Source organism: Scyliorhinus canicula, chromosome 6 (genome assembly GCF_902713615.1).
Source record: "Scyliorhinus canicula chromosome 6, sScyCan1.1, whole genome shotgun sequence".
Lineage (NCBI taxonomy): Eukaryota > Metazoa > Chordata > Chondrichthyes > Carcharhiniformes > Scyliorhinidae > Scyliorhinus > Scyliorhinus canicula.
Window position 1 is genome coordinate 159199995 of NC_052151.1, and position 4197 is coordinate 159204191.

The 4197-nt window shown below is 42.4% G+C and overlaps 1 pseudogene; it reads right to left on the reverse strand.

The window, feature by feature from the left end:
- Nucleotides 1–585: 585 nt before the first annotated feature.
- Nucleotides 586–791, reverse strand: LOC119968100 (annotated as a pseudogene).
- Between the last annotated feature and the right edge of the window lie 3406 nt (nucleotides 792–4197).

Genomic DNA, 4197 nt, shown 5'->3' on the forward strand with positions numbered 1-4197 from the left:
AGGGATTTAAATTTCTATTGGTAAACATTAGAAATAAGTTATAGTTTTAAATGGGATTAGCTTAATGGGGCTTTTCACAGTTACTTCATTGAAGCCTACTTGTGACAATAAGCGATTATTATTATTATTATAATGTTTCTGTGCCTTGAAGGGTAAAATCTATAATTTGATTCACGCTTGTCAAAGGTGTTTGTAGGTGCGGGGTTGGTTAAGTTCCAAATGTGTTTATTGTGCTTAGAGAGGGCTACAGTGTGAAGAATAAGTACAAGGCACAATAAGAAGTCTTACAACACCAGGTTAAAGTCCAACAGGTTTGTTTGGAATCACTAGCTTTTGGAGCGTGGCTCCTTCATCACCTGATTTGCCATTTGTAAAATCTATGCTAGATTTCAGAATACAAATTGCTAAGAGAAAGCATTATTATGAGAGAAGATTTGAAAGCATGTTTTTGGGAGTGGAGTTTGGAAACTCTCAAGTGATCGTCATCTGGGAGATTCTGAGGAGAAATCTATAGACACCAACTTGGGATCAGAGCAGAGTGTGCAATTGACCACAGTCATCTTGTGTGCTTAAAACTGACTTAAAAAGAAATACTTTTCCTGAGTTACAAAGCTAGGGCTCAGAGTGTGGACAGGGGCAAACCCCTAATCCAGCTCCTTGCCTGCTCCAAAAACCAATTCAAATTCAAATTGAATCCAATCCATGGTCCCCACAAGAGAGACATACCAGATCTGAGCCAAAAGGCCGAACAGATACTACACTTGATCTTAGCCAAAAGGCTGAGAAGCGATCTGACTTTTTAACCCATATTAATCTTTAAATTTGTGTATATTTGTTAAGATAAGGGGGGGGTAAACAAGTTTTCATGTTTAATACATTTTTCTCCTTGTTAAAACTAATTAGCGGTCCTGTGACTTCCACTTTTTATAAGGAAAACAATTATGATCTTTTGAACGGGGGTTCCATTCTGGGATCTTCCCACCCAGTTTTAACATCAACCAGGATCATAACACATCGATGTAAACATTGGATTGTGTAAATCTATCAGGCAAAATCTGCGCCTTTGAACTCTCATGATTGGCAGCAGTAGCTGATTGTGAAAGGACTTTTGTGGTTCCAGTTCAGTCTTCAAAGTAAAATAGATGAGCTGTAATTAAAGTCTCTTATCAAAGCTTCTTCAGGGAATTTCAGCTTCGGCAGATGCACTGGGACACTTGGTCAATTTCTGAATTCACATATTGATTCTGCTTTACAAACATATGTTTCAAATTTTAAGACTTATTAAAACATTTTATTGTTTGCTTTGAACAGGGTTCTAACTAATATTGGGGAATCAAGTGTTCTTTTAAAATATTTACATGTGACTTGCTGCTAGTTCTTGCTGTAATTTAATTTTCTTTGTTAAACCATAGTGGACAATCTGAGAAATATGGCACTGGATTGATGGATTTGTGAGTGGGGTGGGATGTTCTCCTGTCAACCCACAGCTAACTGGCTGCTTTTTCCTGTACTTCCCTCATTAACTTTTGGAAGTGGGTTTGCATGTGATTTCCCGCACTGCTGTCGACTGCCTAAGGGAGATTTCCTGAGTATTTTTTCCCTTCTTGCCTCAGGTTCTTCTGTCCCTCCCAGAGATTGCATGCCTGCGAGGGTGAGGGGAAGGTTTGGGTGGGGAATAAGGGTTTGGCCATATTGGTTCAGATTTCCTGCCAGTTAGTTTCCTATGCTTATACTTTTGTGAAGCCATTGACTTACAATCAGGGAGGGATAGGAATCAACTTTTGAAGGCCAAATAGTTTTTTGTGAATTAAGGAACTACAATAACAAGAAGCTAAAGACTCCAAAAATGATTGGAGGAGGAAAAAGGTCTGGCAGATGAGAAGGAAAGGATCAGGATCAGGAATATATATCCGTGAATGTTCTACTTGCTAAGGTTAGGGTAAACGGGGATAAACCCCACGGCATTGTGAAAAGGAATGCCCTCTAACAGAATGGTACAAGCATTAAAAGAGGAAAGGCAGTCAATGGCACAGAGTGGCAGTCAAGCATTTGAAACCGTACAATCGCATCATTCACAATGGGCAGTACGGTAGCATAGTGGTTAGCACAATTGCTTCACAGCTACAGGATCCCAGGTTCGATTCCCGGCTTGGGTCACTCTCTGTGCGGAGTCTGCACGTCCTCCCAGTGTGCGTGTGGGTTTCCTCCGGGTGCTCCGGTTTCCTCCCACAGTCCAAAAATGTGCAGGTTAGGTGGATTGGTCGTGCTAAATTGCCCTTTGTGTCCAAAATTGCCCTTAGTGTTGGGTGGGGTTACTGGGTCATGGGGATAGGGTGGAGGTGTGGGTTTGGATAGGGTGTTCTTTCCAAGAGCTGGTACAGACTCGATGGGCTGAATGGCCTCATTCTGCACTGTAAATTCTATGAATACAAACTTTTTTTTTTTTTTTTTGTTTTTTTTTTAAATTTAGATTACCCAATTATTTTTTCCAATTAAGGGGCAATTTAGCGTGGCCAATCCACCTACTGTGCACATTTTTGGGTTGTGGGGGCGAAACCCACGCAGACACGGGGAGAATGTGCAAACTCCACACGAACAGTGACCCAGAGCCGGGATCGAACCTGGGACCTCAGCGCCGTGAGGCGGTTGTGCTAACCACTAGGCCACCGTGCTGCCCCTATGAATACAAACTGCCCCACAGAGCAGAAATTTGTTTAATGGTCTCACAACATTGGACCAGATAGCTGACACCAATATTTCCCATCCACATTTTGATTAGGGCGTCATTGTAGCACAATGGTTAGCACTGTTGCTTCACAGCTCCGGGGCCCCAGGTTCGATTCCTTGTGGAAGGAAACCGGAGCACCCGGGGAGAACGTGCAGACTCCGCACAGACAGTGAACCAAGCCTCGGACCCTGGAGCTGTGAAGCAACCGTGCTGCCCCTACAGATGTCGTAACACCTCATTTGTTTACCATCCGCCTCGGGGATATTTTTATACTGCTTGTACTGTCATTACTGTTTTCCAAGGATGGGTTAAGGAAACTAATTGAAGGTTATTGGATGGAACGGAATGGACATATCCGGCCATCTATTTGCATTCAGTAGGAGGTATGTTCAAGGCTGATAAATAATGTTGCTGTTGAGTTTCTAGGAGAAAAGCCTTTTAACCACGTTTTGAGGTAGATTTGCTCCATTAATGGTTTTAAACACTCAAAACAGGCGTGTTTATAAAAGGAAAATTCAGAGCATTGCCTGTAATTTGGCGAGACCTAGAAAATAGGCTGTAGCACTTTTCGTTTTCAGTTAGGTCAGCAGCATCATTCGGTGTGTCACGTTGTAAGATGTCAGAACATCCTCCCATGCTGCACACACAGAAAATAATATGGCGAACGTCAGGACAGTGATGCACTGTGGTCCTGGTAATACTTCTCTCTAACATATCAATAGTACGAATAATCATTTCCAGGGTATAGTTTGTCAGGGCTCAGAAGAATGATTCTTTCAGAAATTTAGTATAATAGACATGTTACAAACTAATTTAAGTTGATTGTTCTTTTGTTTTCATTGCCTGATTAGAAGAGGCTCAGAATTCTTTTACTCTGACAAACATCCAAGCACAGACCACTTAAAACAAAAAGTTTTGTTTTGGTTTAATCAACTGGAGTACGAACATGCCCTTCAATCACGTTTGGAATTCTGGAGTTAATTAATTCAACATCTTCCGTGGTGGAAATGCAAAGCCAGCAGATTTATCTCAGTTAATCCATTCCTTCAATGTCTCGGGTCTCCTCCTCCTCCTCTCCCCCCCCCCCCCCCCCCCCCCCCACCCCCCCACCATGACATTGAGCAGATAATTCCTTTTTTTCTCTTCTTTTTTGAAAATAAATTTAGAGTAGCCAATTTATTTTTCCAATTAAGGAGCAATTTAGCGTGGCCAATCCACCTACCCTGCACATCTTTGGGATGTGGGGGTGAGACCCACGCAGACACGGGGACAATGTGCAAACTCCACATGGACAGTGACACAGAGTGGGATCGAACCCAGGTCCTCAGCGCTGTGAGGCAGCAGTTCTAACTACTGTGCCACCGTGCCGCCATGAGCAGATAATTCCTGACGGTAATGGTCCAGGTTGACTTGTACTTCATTTCTTCCTTCAAGAGAAAAGATTTCTCTTGAACATGTTGTCCAGATGA